The 16,600-nt window shown below is 42.1% G+C and overlaps 1 protein-coding gene across 1 annotated transcript in view; it reads right to left on the bottom strand.

The window, feature by feature from the left end:
* Positions 1-15,973, bottom strand: part of BMPR1B (bone morphogenetic protein receptor type 1B) — a 233,252-nt gene extending 217,279 nt beyond the window's left edge. The window contains exon 1 of the mRNA XM_059844140.1: positions 15,801-15,973. The gene's annotated coding sequence lies outside the window, so the exon portion shown is untranslated. The remainder of the gene's footprint in view (positions 1-15,800) is intronic.
* Between the last annotated feature and the right edge of the window lie 627 nt (positions 15,974-16,600).

Here is a 16,600-nt window from a genome sequence, read left to right as displayed (position 1 = left end):
AGGAAGAAGAGGAAATTAATCTCAATAAGATTTTATTTTGATGCTGGGTTCCATAAATGTTAAAAAAGGCATATTTTTATCTGTGCATCTCAAACCATTCCATAATAATAACAACAACAAAGTAAAGAGAAGTGGCAGTCTTTAAATGGAAATAAGTATTTCCCTTTTAAAAAGGTGTAATTTATCTCCTATATATGTTCATCTACAAGCCCTGGCATTATTTTGATACTCACCCCCCCCCTCCCAAAAAAGGGGTTCAAAGTATTTGTTGCTCTGTCTTAAAACACCTTAATCTTAGGATAGGGTTATTGTGGATGTGAAAGTGGATCTCAGGCAGCTTGAGCATGGTCACCTATAACCCTTAATCTTAGGACAGAACAAACAGAACTGTCTTCAGATGGGTCCATTGCCCAGCACTGACAAGGGAGAAGAGCTAGAGAATTAAAGTTAACTGTTCATACCCAGTGCATGACACAGAAAGAAGAAAATCAAGTGGATGGACCCAGACAGTATTCCCTGTCAGAATGGGCTATTAAAACCCTACTAAGAAAGATAATAAAAAAAGACTTCACTGGCAGTTAAGGTGTGAGAGTCTTAGCTCCTAGCTAAACTCTTATACTTAGTAACCTGTCTTCAAGTGAATTACAACTCACTTAATTTCTTTAGACTTCAGAGGAGTGCTAATTCCCAAATTCATGGGTGAACACATTAACTAATAGCTCGTAAATCACTGTAATTATTTCCAAAGTTGCTCTCCTCTGTAGCCCTTAAACCAGAAGATGTCATTTTTATTTTAGCCAAATATTCTTCACCAGTGTTCTCAAACCACCCAGGAGTGGAGCTGTGACTCATCCATAATGCTGAGCCTGTGGCTGCTTTCACCTGGCTGCTCTGGTCGTGTGGGGGGCTTGCAATGCTGAGTGAGCCAAGGACTCCCCAGGAACATTACACACACGCTGCCCAGCCATTCCCACCAAGCTTGCAAGTGGGACTTGAATTATTTTGTCTATGGGTTTCTTGTTTTGCTTCGAAACATAATGTTCAGACAAAGATTTTCCTGGGCATTGCAAACAGAGGGAAAGGTAAAGGGGTGGTAAGATAAAGTTTTGGCTTGCCAAATGAAATTATGATCCTATTAAAAAACAAGCAAGTTTGACTAATGAAAACTCAATGACATCATAAAAACATCTTAGTTTCCTTCAGTAGATGAAAGGCAGTTCATAAATGAACTCTGAAAAATAGTAAAATTAAAGAAAGGTAATGTAAATATCAGGGCATGTTCTAAAGAAATAAGTGAGCTGTGTTCAAAGAAACATGGAAGCACTCAGACCAGCACCAACATTTATGGAGTACTCTGCTCATTTCTCCCTTTGATACTCAGGCGTTATTTTTCCTGTAAGTTGATGTAAACTTTGAAGTTTTGCATAAGATCTTGAAAGAAATACAGAGTGTAACCAGCTGCTACATATGATTGTCTAGCTAGTGGCTGCCATGTATATTACATAGAGAAAGCATAAAAGAGAATAAGTTGAGCAATGTAAACTGCCAGCAGGGAAAGTCTTTGAAAACTTATACAAGATAAAAGCATCTGTAGTCTCAACACTAATGCTCTGTAGTCCAGCACAATGATAAAAAACAGCATCCACTGGAACAGCTGGAGTCCACTGCATGGGAACAAAGCCAGCGTTTGAATAAAATTAGCTCTGACTCTGCTCAAGCTGTCTGAGATACACTTCCACATCCACAATAACCCTCTTGCAAAAGCCAGTCCACTAGAGGAACCATCTTTTTTAGAAGGGCTGGAATCTAGGAGGCAAGAGAACTGCACAAAAAGGGTGTTATTGAGTAGAAAGTAACTCTGCAAGGCAGCACGTCTGACATCACACAGCCTCAAAACTGCTTTGCCTGCATGGGCTCCTCCTGCCTTACAGCTGTAAGTAAAGCTTGTATCCTTTGTCTCCTGCTGCAGGCGCTCCCAGGGAATTCCAAAGTGCACGAGGAGCGCTGCTGGCTCGGCCGGTACCCACGGGCAGCCTGGGCACTCATGCCAGGCTGAGCCAGCATCCCTGTCTGTGCCCACCCTGAGCCACGGGAAGTGGCCAAAACACTTCTCACATTCCAGAAACCACCAGTGGCATGGATACAGCTAAATTAAATGCAACTTCTCTTCTATGAAATGGAGTAAAACTGTGCCATCTGTGTTGAACTTGCTGTATTTAGCAGGAGTTAAACTACACTCACACCAAGGAACCACCTGACACTGCTCCTTGCAAAAACACCTTGCCCATGGAAAAATGGCTGAGAGGTGAGGCAGCAGATGAGCCCTTGCCTGCATGTGGTGACATTAACTGAAAGTGACCAGTCACAACTGCAGCATGGAAATACAGAGGGAGTGGTATGTAACTCACTACAACAAAACAAACAAACAAAAAATACTCAAATAGGTTACTCTTCTAGTCACCCTTTCTGTTTATGACCCAGAAATTCTTGGAGTGCATCCTCTTGCCTTCTAACACTTTCCCACAAGTGGATAGGAGATTTAGGATAAAAAACCTTTTTGGATAAAAAAGTTACTATTTTATTATTCCACAGATGCACAGTTTTGTTCTCAGATTCCAGTAACTAATACTAGATGGATTCCAGGTAAGTGATTGGTGAGGGCAATGCAAAAGCAGATTATCAAAATGAAGTAAGAATTGCTAATGGAATTTCTCAGGTTTACATAGCCAACTAATTTCCTTGCTTTCAGACTGTATTAAAATGCTCATCTTGAACCATCTCATAGAGAAGGCAAGAAAGGAAATCTGTCAATATTGTACTTAAAATCACTCACAAAACCTAATAGCATTATGATCTAAAGTAAATGTTATTTTTACAGCTAAATTTCAGAACCACAGCATAACCAGTGAAAATGAAAATTATTTTATAACTGGAAATTGTACTTAACTAACTGTAAACCACAAACTGCTGGGTTTTGCAGCTAAAATCAGTAGACTTCAATACCACCAAGCTGAATTCTGTGGAGAGGACAAAAACATCTTCCTGTGTGTGCTGTACCTGTACACAGGCTACACTGTTAAATACTGGAACACAGTCAGAAGTCTGACAATCACTGAGCAGCACCAACCTAACACTTGACACTACAGAAACACAAAAAATTGGAGAATTTGGAGAGTAACAAAAAGAATCTTAGGGGCTGAAGAACTAGATCCATAATGGGAGATCAACAGTTGACTACACACCAGATTAAATAAAAGATGACATTAATGTTTCAAAACAATGTCCTGAAGTAATCAAAACACCTCATAAAAATAATTTGTGCCTGAAAAACGAGTAATTGCTACAAGAAGCAGAAAAAGAGTCTGATGTTAGAGGATGTTCTTTAAAAACAAAAGCTTGTTCCCCACATTTTCTCCTCATATCCTCAATAAGGGCAGAAAAAGATGGAGCTTCATATATCCCAGGACATAAGAGGAAAAAGCAGAAGATGGAGCTAATTTTCTGAGAACAAAATTGTGCATCTGTGGAATAATAAAATAGTAACTTTTTTATTCAGAAAGTTTTTTATCCAAAATTTCCTATCCACCTGTGGGAAAGTGTTAGAAGGCAAGAGGATGCACTCCAAGAATTTCTGGGCTATAAACAGGAAGGGTGACTAGAATTATTCAGACTTTAAATTTGGTTTTGTTTTAAAATGGGAAACTAGCCACAGTTACAATATTATGCATATCCTAAAAAAAAAAAAAAAAAAAAAATTCTTTCACTGTTGATTCTGTTACAATTCATCTCCATAGCTGATGATGTAAGAACTATAGCTGGGAAAAGCTGATTAACAAAAAATAACAAGGCAAATGACACTGCACACTTTCAAAATCAGTAAAATAACCAAGTCAGCTTTTGTAATTTCTGTATTTCCAGACTTTTTGGTCAAGCAGAATAGGACACTGCAAAATGCACCATTGCACATACCTGACTGTAGCACTGGGGTATTTGATCATATCCATGCAGATAAAGCCAGATCTCCTTCCTGTCAGCAGTTTTGAAGATTTCTGAATAGCTAAGGATGCTTGCTTCCCATGAGTTTAAAGTGGTTTATTCATCATCATTCAAGTTTCCTGGTGTATTTTTTGGATAAAAACATATTTTTAAAGTCTATAAAGAAACAATGACCTTCCAGCTTGTGATATCATTTGCCTCTTTTGGCAGGGTCATTTTGAGCTGAACTAAATCAGCTGTTGCTTTCTTTTCAGACCTTTCCTATCATCTATTGCAATTCCTTCCTTATAACTCATGAGCCTGATGTCTGCAGCTCCATCCCATCAAGTACCCCTCCTGCCTGCTCCTGAGCACAAGGGCAGCTTTCTGCTTACTGCAGGGTCAGATTCAAGGGCTAGATCTTAAATCTGAATAAACAAGTTTGGCTGAAGATCAATCAAACAGGGAGTTCTGTTAAATACTCATTGTGAAAAGCCTCATTGTTTCTCCCAGTGTCTGTCCCCTCCAGCTCCACCTTCTCTAAGGGATGGTAAAGAGACAGCACCCCAAAGGTTTTGTGCCAGAACTCCCAAATTAAAAATCAATTTCTGATGAGACATTCCCACATTGAACCACACATCTGGTAAGTAAGGTAAAAAGTATGGTCTGAAATTACCCAGGCTGCACAAAGACCAAGCAATACCAAGCTTCATTTGAAAAGAAAATCTGAGTGAAAAGAACATATTGTACATTCAATAAATAATAAACACATTAATTTTGTTAGTCAGTGAGCTGGCCCCAGCATATGTTGACGACCACCTACAGAAAGTACACAATGGTTTCAAGAAATGCTATTTTGAGAGCAAACCTTCCTCAAGAAAATGTAATGACCAGATGTTTAAAAGAAATTTTAAATTCTTTAAGAGGAAGAAATGAAGTAAAAGTAAGGGCTTGGAGAAAAAAAAATAAAATCACAATACTCAAGACAGACAGGAATTTGAGAAACTCTCAAAGCAAAGAGCTCAACGTGATTTGTATTCTCATCATTGTGAGGCCCTGTTTCCTGGACAATTCTAGCATCAGATGGACCTCTAAGAAAACAAAAAACAAAAATGCAGCTTTAAAGATGGGGCAGAGAAGAACACCCATGGAAACCACCTCCAGAATGGTTTATATCTACTATGGTAGCACTACTTAAGAAATGTTATGGCTCGAAGAACGAACAAAGTCTGCATGGGTGCAGTTCACAGGCTTTGCAAATGCCAGCTGATCAGCAACATGCAGCAGTCACAGAATCTGCATCAGATTGGAAAAACTCATTAAAAAGCGTTCAGAGGTGCAACTGGGGGTCCAGCCCAAGCACTGCTTTCCAAAGCAGATCCAAAGGATGTGCAGCTGCCTCAAAATCTTGATGAGAAAAGGGAAATGACTGAGATAAAGCCCACGTGACTGTTATCTGTGCCACAGGGGATTATCTCCATTTCTAACTCCCAGAAGACTGCTGCAACAAAATGAAGCTTCTCTACAGTCCTCAGAAAGAGGCAGAACATATTTACATATTTATTTATTTTTACGCATCAAATTTTTGGCCTCAAACAATGGGCACCATTGTGAGTTCTACCATGCTAAAAGACAGAAAATAGATTCCAGCTAACTTCTCCTGGCCAAGGACTGGTTTTGAACTAGCCCCATTAGCAGGAATCAAGAAGCATTCCCCACAATGATAACCAAATTCTGTCAGGACCAGGAAGGACAGAAGGAGGCAAGCCACAGCACTGCAAAAACAAGAGTGTGCAAGAAAATTTCAGCAAGACTGTTTAGAAGAAGAATATTCTATTGTTTGATGTACACTCCTAGTATTTTTATGCACTCTAAAGCATATCTGACGTGCATTCACTGGTGAACAGGACTGTATTCTTTGTATATGGTACATTCAAGCAAAAATCAAAGTTACATTTTTCACTTTGTTGATAACCTTTCTTGATTAATGGATTTGGAAAAGAGTTGCTATAAACAGGCATTTATCATCAGATGGGAAATTATTATCATTAAGTGCCATGAGTACTGCTAAGCTAATACTCAACAAAAGTCTTCAAAGTACACAAAGGAGTATCTTCTAAAGAATGAGTGCAGTTGAAAAGTTTGAGACTGGCTTATTTGACAACAAGCACAGAAACTGACTGCTTTTGTTCAGGAAGGAATGTCATCAAGAGAGAAGGAACTGGGGACACATACAGAAGAGGTTAGCAGCTGGAAGATAACTGAAATGGCACAGGAAGAAGGGGAGATAAAGTCACTGAAATGGAAATAACATTTCCATTTGTTACAGAAATAGTGTAACAGCTTCCATCAATTAATTATTTCACTCATTAAATAGGCAGCCCATTTATTTTACTTCTTACTAGTCAATTAGTGAGTTATCATTGCAACACCTTTAACCAGAATGTCTCATACTTAAATGGAGTAACTTTAAAATGTATTTTGCAAGACATTTGGTTTTTTATTATTTCTTTCAATTTGAGTAGTATAATTTCTCTCTTGGAGCATAAATGCAACAAATCACAGTAAAATATTCAAACTAGCTACGCAAATATTTTTTTAAAATATGACTTGAAATCGTATTTTCTCTAAGAGTTTTACTAAAGAAACATCACAAAGAAATTACTGTATTGGACTGATGCTTCACCTTAGGCACCTTAGGGAAAATACGGAAAGGATGATGAGATTCAGAAAAAGTTGTTCTGTGCAAAATCTTTCTCCACTCCTGACACGTATTTATTATTCATTCCCTACCACCTCTCCTTATCTGATGACACAGCTTACAGACTGCATGCCATTTAAGATGTAGTCTGAAGTTGCTGGCAACTCCTCTGTGATAATTTCCAGTCCGTACAAAAAGAAAAGCCACAGCTTAGTCCATTCTTACACCTACAGAGAACAGGTAACTGGATCGACTTCTGTCAGAAAGCAAAAAATCAACACCAGAGTTGATGTCTTCAGGAATGAACGCAGGAATTGCTGTGCACATCCTTCAAGGATTTTATTATAATCATTTCCAGTGTTCACCATCATCTCTAATCATTAGTAGAGCATACAGACAGCTGCAGCCTGAAGCAGCCTGTCCCTTCTGTCCTTGGCCAATGTGAGAAGCAGAAGCAGGAAGAGTCCTGACCTTTTCTGGGCTTTTTCTCCCCAGGGTTACACTGACAGCACTCACCTTTGGCTATACCTGCAGACAACATTAAGGACTTTCTGAAGTTTACACGTGTGCAGTGCACTGGGGATCTCAGCACGCAGCACCAGTAACACATCACCTGTTGTGCTCTACACGTTGTACCACTGTTATCAGCCTACTGAGGTAACCTCTGCAGGAGCTCTCCTGGTATGGCTGTGTTTGGATCTTCTCTCTTCTACCTCCCAGGTAATGCCTTGTGCTATTCTCAATTTATTTCTTTTTTTAAAAAGTACTTCTTAGGCTATTAGTTGCACACACACATACGCACACACAAAAATTGCTGTGCCAGCCAGCTAGGCTAAGCCACACTTCACCAGAGGATTACCTCACGTTGCTTGAGGACAGGGAGTGAGGTTATGTCACCTCACAGCTGGAGCAAGAGACAAAACAAGGCAGGTGCCTTTGCACTGATGCAGAGCAGGCACATTCCCACCTGCTTAGAGTGCTGAGGACCCTATCTTTCAGCAAGAAGAATAAAAAGAGGAGCTAGGCACAGAAGTTTCTCAAATGCTCCATCCATTCCCAAAGCAACTGCCCATTTAGATCCTTAATTTTATGGCAAAACACTTCTAAAAGCTTAGCTCAGCTTTCATGTCATTAGTTTATACTTCACAGTACTACTTTTGGTCCATCCAAGTACTTAGAGTTTACTTTTCACCTCAAGCCAAGTCCAGCATTGAAGTATGAATAAAAAAATGCCAATCAAACATTTCAAAAGGCATTTAAATACATCTAAGACAACTTCTGCCTGCTTGCAAAGCCCCCACCAACTTCTAAAAGGATTTAGCATCAATGAGAGAATATATCCATCTACATGAGTAGAGTCACAGCATTTTAGTTTTTATGAAATTTGCAGTGAGAGAGAAGAAATGCCAAGAATGGTTCATCTAAACAGCTTAAAAGCTGCTAAGGAAAGAACTTACATTGTGATTAATAATTTCAAATATGCATGCAGCATTTGAGAGCAGGAGGACAGTGTAAAATAGATCAAACCCTTTTGGCAGGCTCTCATTTGTTCACACCATTCCAAGTCACATTGTCTGAACTGGTAAGGTGAACCAGAAAAATTGAGTTATGCACAAACTTGTCACAGCACATGTCACAGTTGAGATGGCCACAACACACAGAGTAGCACCAGGCAACTTCAGAAAGCTTCAGTCCATGCAAAATAACACCACACCTCATCAGAAGGCTGCAAGCATCTGCCCATACAGTGTAACACCATGTCATTTTAGAAGGCTGCAAGCATCTGTCCCTCTTGTCCTTCAGCCCAGCCTTTTATAGCCCTCACATCCATGCACTGCCCTCTGTTCCCTTTGGTGCTGGGTCAGTGCCCCTGGGCACTCCATGGCTCATTGCTGTCAGTGCTGTTCACCTGCTGCTCACAGCTGTGCCCATTGGGGATGAGGCTGGCCACAGCCCCACCCCAGTTACCACAAACTCTGTGTAGCTACACAAACTGTGCAGAAATCTACTTTTTTGCAGAAAGCTAGAGAAACATTTATGCACAAATTAGGCACCAAGTTCAGTAAAAACAATGGCATTTTGTACACACAAAATCTAACAGCTCATGATTCAAGCATGAAAAAAATACAAATAAAGTTTACAATCCAGAGGATTAAAAACTATTCTTTGTGTTTCTTTAGTTTTGGGATTGTGTTAGTCTTCAATTAAACTAATTTTCAATTAAAGATTTTTCTGCAAAACCTTAAAAACATCAAGTCATAACAAAATTCCACACATTCAAAACACAGGCATGTGTAACATTGAGATCACGTTGGTTCTTGTCAGGAGAGAAAATTTTTTTTCAAAATGAAGCAGTCTTAAGAAATTCCATAAGTCAGTTATAGAGAAGTTTGATTACTCCCTGGCAATGAATTTCTGAGTTTAAAAGTTATAAAGGTTATCTTCATATTTTTCATTTTTAATTGGAGCAAATTACTGATTTCTGCATGTCCTCAACGAGCAGCACCCCTACTACAATGAACAGCCCAACAATACTGCATAATTGCCATTGTAAACAATTATTCTGGGGTGTATTCTCCATGGCTCTGACGTAGTTGTGGAAGACAAGGAATATAGACAAGCCTAAACAGTTGTCATACATGGTTATCAGAGAAAAGTTAATTAGCTGCAGGATCAAAATGTTCTCCTCCTCCTCTTCACAGGCACAAATGTGAACCTACCTGCTGCTGTGATGGCTGTCAGGAGAAGCTCAAACCTGTCCCTTCCATAAAATACAGATGTATATCTCTGATGCCATTGCTGCTCACAAGAATATTTACCCTACAAGAATATTGTACCTACAAGAATATTTAACCTCAATGCCCTACAAGAATATTTAACCTCAATAGAGACCCACAAGATTTACCAATTAATACCACAAATCTGGAGGAAAATGCTGGCGCTGCTTTTCACTCTAATAAAGCAATTATGTCTGCAGCAAGACAAACTCAAAAAAGAAGATCAATACCTGTGGAAAGAAAGACTAAGTGACTCTGTTGGGATAAGGGAAGAGGCTCAGTTGTCCAACCAGTTTTCTATCCACAGAGGAATGCACACATCCACACCATGAGCTGTCTCCAGGAGAGCACTGTGAAATGGTGGTGAAGGCAGTTTAATCCATCTGGAGGCCAGTGACTAGTGATGACCAGGGTTCTATGATGCGATGAATGTTTCCTACCCTTAGATGTTCACTCCATGTGAGAGTGATGTGTGTCCTGTGAAAACCATCAAGCTTGACAGACTGTAGTCTGCATACAGAAATCACAGAGGCAATCCTAAGACAAAGCCCTTTTTACCATCATTCAGACAGAAATCGTAGCAGTATTTGAAATCCTAAGCACAACGCAGATTCGAAGTTTCAACTTCATAACAGTTGCAAGGCAGTGAATGCAGTAGCCCTGAATGCCTACCCAGGAATGCTTGTGAATAAAGGAAAAAGACAATTTGCATTGATATTTTAAGTGATGAAAGGTGAAACAATCTCCTGAGTAACTTTAGTTTCATCCTGTCCACCAACAGCAGCAGCTTGGACGTGACCTCATTCTTGATCTAGGGTCTCAAAGCACTTTAAAACAGGTACCTGTGACTGCAGCCCATTGGACAGAAGCAGAGACACGGAGATGACAAGGACCCATCCTGTGGCATGTCCTTGAAGCAGCACAGCCCTCCTCAGCTTGAAGGGTTCCTCCACTTCGATTTTCTGATAGGACAAGACCCTACAAGACTTGCCTATGGATAAAAGAAGTCTATGATGCCTGCACACACTTAATTGTATTTCTGCAGGCTATAAAAGTCTCACTCTACTCATTTTAACAAACTACCAGATAGTTATGCCTGAAGAGAAATTCCCTGTTAGGGGAAAGAACCCTACTCATCCAACTTCAGTAGCAAATGCCAATAGCTAATTAACCTTATCTCCATTACACTGTCCTGATTTTGCAATACATCTGGCACAGAAGCAAGTATTTTTTTGCCTTGTCCAAATCTTCTCACATACTTACAGAGCCTACACCCAATGGGCTCTGGAGCAAATCTGAGCAGCAAAGATTGAGCACATAGGTACAGGTACACCCTCTGACCCATACTCTAGGTGCACACCTCTGCATGCCAGTCCACAGTCTCTTTATTGGGGAAGAGACAAATTGTCACACACATGAAGGAAACTGCATTTACCTATCTAGTTACAAATAAAGCTATATTTGTGTACTTAGCAGAGACAAATAAAGTAGCCAGATCCAGCTCATGTACACCTTATTAATCCAAGGCAAATAAATATACTCTTTCACCCATCAGTTTTTTCCCCTAAAGGACATATGTGTCCAAACTATGAGATTCAGCATTCCCTTTCGTGGTCTGTTTTAAATACAACACTTTTTCCTTGGATGAAATCAGCAAGGATAAGGGAAAACAAATTGGACAAAAGGTCAGATTATAGTGAAATTGAAATATTTATCAGAACAGCTACTTCTGCCAAGGAAGATAATCACAAAGGTAACATCTCCTTTGATCCTTAATTGACCTGTGTGTTTTTAATTAGGAAGCAGGGGAATTAACCTAGAGCTAATTACAGTCTTCATTTTACAAACCTGTAAGTACGTAATTTTATTCACATAAGTATTCCTTAGTGAAGTTATGCATGAACAAATACGTTTGTAGCTTCAGGGAATAGGTCTTGAATAACTTAACCTTTTAAAAACTTTTAAGTGGCTACTTTGCAAATATGTCTTATATGCAATCTATTTTGTGTTTAAGGCTTTAGATGTGACATTTTTCTGAGCACCAAAGAATATTTCTTTTTGTGTCAGCAAAACAGCAACAGTTGTTTTTGTGTTAAGGAAATAAGTGGTAGCTTTAAAGAATGAACACTTTTAATTACATGCCTTTATTCATCCCAGTCTGCAAAACTGCAATCTTTTGCTTAATGGCATCACAGAGTAAGGGTTTGTAGCAATGCATTTTGACTTCACCACTGAATTAAAATTAATGTGTAACACAGTCGGTTTCAGGGGAAGGAACCTCCTGAGACCTGTGTCAGTCATGTCCCTGCATACTAAAACTCATTCACTATTGGAAAAGCTTTCTGGAACATGTGAAGGGTGAACCTACGCTCCCTGGTGCTCTCCCCATGCTCACATTGCTGCTCCCATCTCTTCATTACATCGAGAGTTTGCAAACTCTGTGGACCTGTATCTGCAGTCCTGCAAGCTGCCACAGATGACTCCAAAATACCCATTCTATAACGGGCTCGGAACTGTGACCGTGGTTTCCATGCAAATGCCCTCCCTGCTGGCCATTGGACCACCAGAGGAGGACTTGCTTTGCATCCCGACTCCAACAGAAAATAACTCCCTCAGCCTACGTTCCCAAGGCAGTGTTTAGACTTGCTTATCTGTGGATAAACACGCCTGCCAGACCCTCTCCATTAACTTTTGAGTCTATTGGCCAATTATAACCAAATCTGACATAGGCTTGGAGGATGTTCACTGTGACAAGCAGCAGCAAAGCAGGCAGCTGGGCTGAGCGTACAGCCCCTGTGAGTGATCCTGAGAGAGAAAGGCCAGAGCAGTGACAGAATGGGCAGCCCAGCCTTGAGACACAATGCCAAAGGGAAGAGGTTCCTTTGGGTTTGGCTGCTTATCACAATCCTGCAACACAGTCTGTTGTGCATGACAGCAGTTAGAACGTACTGCCTGTGTTACCAGGGACAGAGCCATGCTCCTCTCCGTGCACTCTATGTAGGCACTCCCACCCGGGTCTGCATGCACACTCGGGCATGGGCTGATCATAAAGAATAATTGATCACATAGGAATTTTTTTTTTTTTTTTTTTTTTTTTTTTTTTACAGCTTGATGAGGTGTTGACCTTTTAAGCAGAGAAAAGTAAGCTCGGTAATGTGACGCATGAAAAAACTGGTATAATGTAATCAAACACTACATTATAAGGTATTTTAGTTACCTCAAAATCATTTCCTTATTACAAAAGAGTCCACACTTTCAGATGCTGTCACAGATAAATATTTTCTCATTTAAGGCACTCAAAAGAACAAGGTTGTTGATATATAGCACAATGCAACTCATAGATACCATCAGAATGTTACAATTTCACGACTTTTTCAAAACTTATTAACCCTCATTACATTTTTGCTACCTCAACCAAATACAAAACAGCAAGGGGAAAGAGCTCACCAGAATCAAGCCCAATCTGAAACATGCTCAAGGAAAAAAAAAACTTGACACATGTGAACCTTAGACTAAGCTGCAGTGTTTTCAAATCAGTTTCCTCCAAATTTTGCCTATCAGCAGCAAGCTTCTGTTTGTTTGAGACAATTTAAAAATAGCTCATATCTTCTGAAAAGGAACAAAAATCTAAATGGTAATAAGGCTGAGATATATTTTATAGTTTGCTTTATGTGTTAGCATGAATACGTCTTATTAATTTGTTTCTGTTCTATATTTGCCATATTTACAGTACATTTTGGCACTTATGAGTCACATTCTAATATATCTCTAAATCCTCACCAACTTCTTAAGTTAGAGTAATGACATGCAAGAAAACCATGCTGGTTTATATACTATCCTACCCTTGCAATTACCCTAAGACTGGTAGAAAATACCTATTAGAAGTTTTTGGAGACTGTTCTGGCTTGGCCCATATTCAGTTTGAAGGCTGTAAACTCAGAAAGGCAGTTGTTAGCAGCAGCACAGGCTGGACCCAGAGGCAGCCCTCCACTCTCCCCAGCACACTGCATCAAGTATCACATTTGTAAGACAAAGCAAAGCAGCCCCTTCCCCACAGGATTTACAGTCTGGACAAGTGCTTTGTAGTCAGCATCAAGCAATCAGCTGTTAAGACACAGAGCAGCTCATAAAACTTCTTCTTAAAAAAAAAAAAAAGTTCATCTTATTTCTTGGGAGTAGTAACACATCATTTCCCACCTGAGCATCAGACTTCCTCTCATTGTTTCCTTACACCTGGCAACAGATATTGTGTCTTACTTATGGAAGGTCTTGTTTTGTAGGAAACAATGCAGAGGGAAGAATGACAGAAACAGGCAAGAAAGACTAGACGCTGGGAACAGCCTTTGTGAATCTGTCAGTTTACATCATCACCAATCAAAGCCCTTTCAAAGGGAGTTTCAAAACTCGAGGACTCGATTCTGTCAAGAGATGAATGCTCCAGTCTTGCTGCAGCAAAGGCCCCAGCACATGCATCACTTTAATTACACAAGTGCACCAATTAAAATGGACCCCCCTCATGTCCTTAAAATGAAGCATGTATTTAAGAGCCAGCTTGCAGACAGAGTGTTCAGCATACTGCCCCACAGGAAGGACTGCTATAAGTCAGGATTACACACACAGATAAGTACAGATACAGCTATCCCAAAGGCCTGAGGGGCTTTTTTTCCCTGATCACACAAGTCTCAGTCAAGGGCAGCTCAGCTGAAGCCAAGCAGGGCAGTAGGTTGTGGGAAGAGAGTCAAGGTCCTTAGGTTGTATTTACTGTGATGGATTTCTTATTTTGAAATAACTGCAAAACTGTTTCCTAACAATGCCAAATTTCAACACGAAAACCAGAGAATCTTCTTGCAAACACATTATGAATCCATCCTATCACTCTAATAATAAAATGCTGGTTGGGTTTTTGCTTGCTTTCAAAAGAAACCCACTGCACATGCAGCCTCTGCCAGTAAAAGAGGGGAGGAATACCTCGTGCTGTGAAGCCATGCTGGTCATCAGACAGAGGAGATTTTGTCCCCTGTAGGCAATCACACGGTAGCCATTCTGTCACACTAAGGCACACTGCTTCCATGAGTTACTCACAGAGACTGTAGCTTTTAACATCCTAACTTTAACATGCCTGACATTCAAAATGGTCCCTTCTCAGAAAAAAACTGTGTCTCTGCTCATTTCCCTCCTCTTCAGCTACACTTTAAGCAATGTAGAAAAAAGCATTTTGACCTGAAAAGGAGACAACAGAGAACACACTGGAAGTATATAAGAGTGTGAATGGGGCAGAGAGGAGCAGACTCCAGTTCTGCACCAACTCTATATCAAGACATAGGAACTATCAAAGGCTCAAAATAAAATGCTATGGGGTTTGACACAGAGTAAAGTTAAAGCTATGAACTTCCTTCTCACAGCACATTGTTAAAAGTTTACTCAGCGTCAAGGGGCACTCAGAGCAGTTCATGGAAAGGAAAACTGAGTGAGTGCCATAAAGACACCAGCTCTGCCTTAGATAGCATCCAAGCTGCAAATCATTGCATGCTGAGAGAGCCTTTGGCAAATTATCCTTATGTGCCTATTTTATTTTTACACTCCCTCAGGCGCTGCTTTTTGCACCGTCAGACCCAGGACGCTTCGACAGACCTCTGGTTTTATCGACAAGAGACTCCTAAACAGTGACGCTTTCTGTCATTTACATTCAGCAGGTCCTTAAATCGAGTGGTTTAATGCTGTGTTTCTGAGCACCACCGAAGACATCACCGCTAAAATCCGGCCGGTAAATCAGAGTTCACGTCAGTCCACCACAAGCCACAAAGTGTGTGAGTTAACAATACCGTACTGCTGCGCGAGAGATTCCCGCTTCCCAGAGATTCACAGAGAGAGGACAAACCATCTCCATCGTCCCCAGTTACCAAGCAAGATGTACCTTAACAAACTGGCCTTTTGATTTAAAAGTTCATTTCGGGAGCGCTGCAGACCGCCAGCCTGTGACGTGCGCTCGTAACGAGAGGGTATCGGGCCAGGCGCAGCGTGTGCCCCGAGAGCAGGTCCGGCAGCCCGCTCCCAGCCGGCTGCGGCCACTCACACGCTGCACCGCAGCTGCTGGCCCCGGGGCAAGCTCGGGCAGCCCGAGGCGAGCGCTCCGAGCCCAGCACGGGACGGGACGGGGACCGGGCGGCCGCGGCTTCCCGAGCGCCCGGCGCGGCTGGAAGGCTGCGGGCGCGTTCGGGGCGCTGCGCTCGCAGCACTCGGGACCCCCGGGACCCCCCTGCACCCCGGGCCGCCCCGGCCGCGCAGGTGCCCACCCGCCCCGCTGCAGCATCTCCGCGCCCGCTCCCCGCCCGGCTACAGCTCCTCACCGCCTGCGAAGGCTCCGCGGGACTGCTCTGCCCGGGCTGCCGCCTCCTCTGCCCGGGCTGCCGCCTCCTCTGCCCGGGCTGCCGCCGCGCTCACCCACGCCTGCCTCCCGCGCACACCCCCTTCCCGCCCGGCTCGCAGCCGCTCTGCTCGGGTCGGGGTGGCTTGGGGCTTTCTCCCCTCCTCTCGCCCTCTCCAGCTCCCACTAGTGCTCGCACACCCGGCCAGCCGGACCAGGATTCGCCGCCGCCTCCTCCTCCTCCTCCCGCCCCCCCGCGGCCGCCGCTGCCCCGGTGACTCCCCGGAGCCGGGGCTGCACGGGCAGGTTGCCCTGTCCATCCATCACCAGCCCGGTACCCACCGCCCCAAGGTCCCCCCCACACACACCCGCCCCAAGGGCCCCGCGGTTGGCTGGCGGGACGGGGAGATTTAAGAGAAGTGAAGCAATTTACTGCCAGGATTAGATTAGCAATCGAGATAAAGCGGACAGCGTGGGAAGAGGCGATTGAAAGATGAATCGCCGATACATTACGTGGCGTTTAGAGTGTCAGCAATAATTTGTCACTAAGTGTAGGCACCACCACAGCCCCGGTGTGGGTACTCCTGCTGCAAGTTGTACTACATCCCACAGGCAGGGAGAGCCATCCCATGCTACCTTATAGCCCAGGCTTTCTAACTTCTGTATTATCTTATTACTGCTTCCCTCTTTTCTGTGCTTGATGAAAGGAAATAACAGATCAGCAGTTTAAGTTATCATATCAGAAGTTTAAGACCACAATTTAGTCTATTATAACACTTTATG

The sequence above is a fragment of the Haemorhous mexicanus genome, chromosome 4, assembly GCF_027477595.1.
Source record: "Haemorhous mexicanus isolate bHaeMex1 chromosome 4, bHaeMex1.pri, whole genome shotgun sequence".
Classification (NCBI taxonomy): Eukaryota; Metazoa; Chordata; class Aves; order Passeriformes; family Fringillidae; genus Haemorhous; species Haemorhous mexicanus.
The sequence above is the reverse complement of the archived record's forward strand: the minus strand, read 5'-3'. Positions and strand labels throughout refer to the sequence as shown.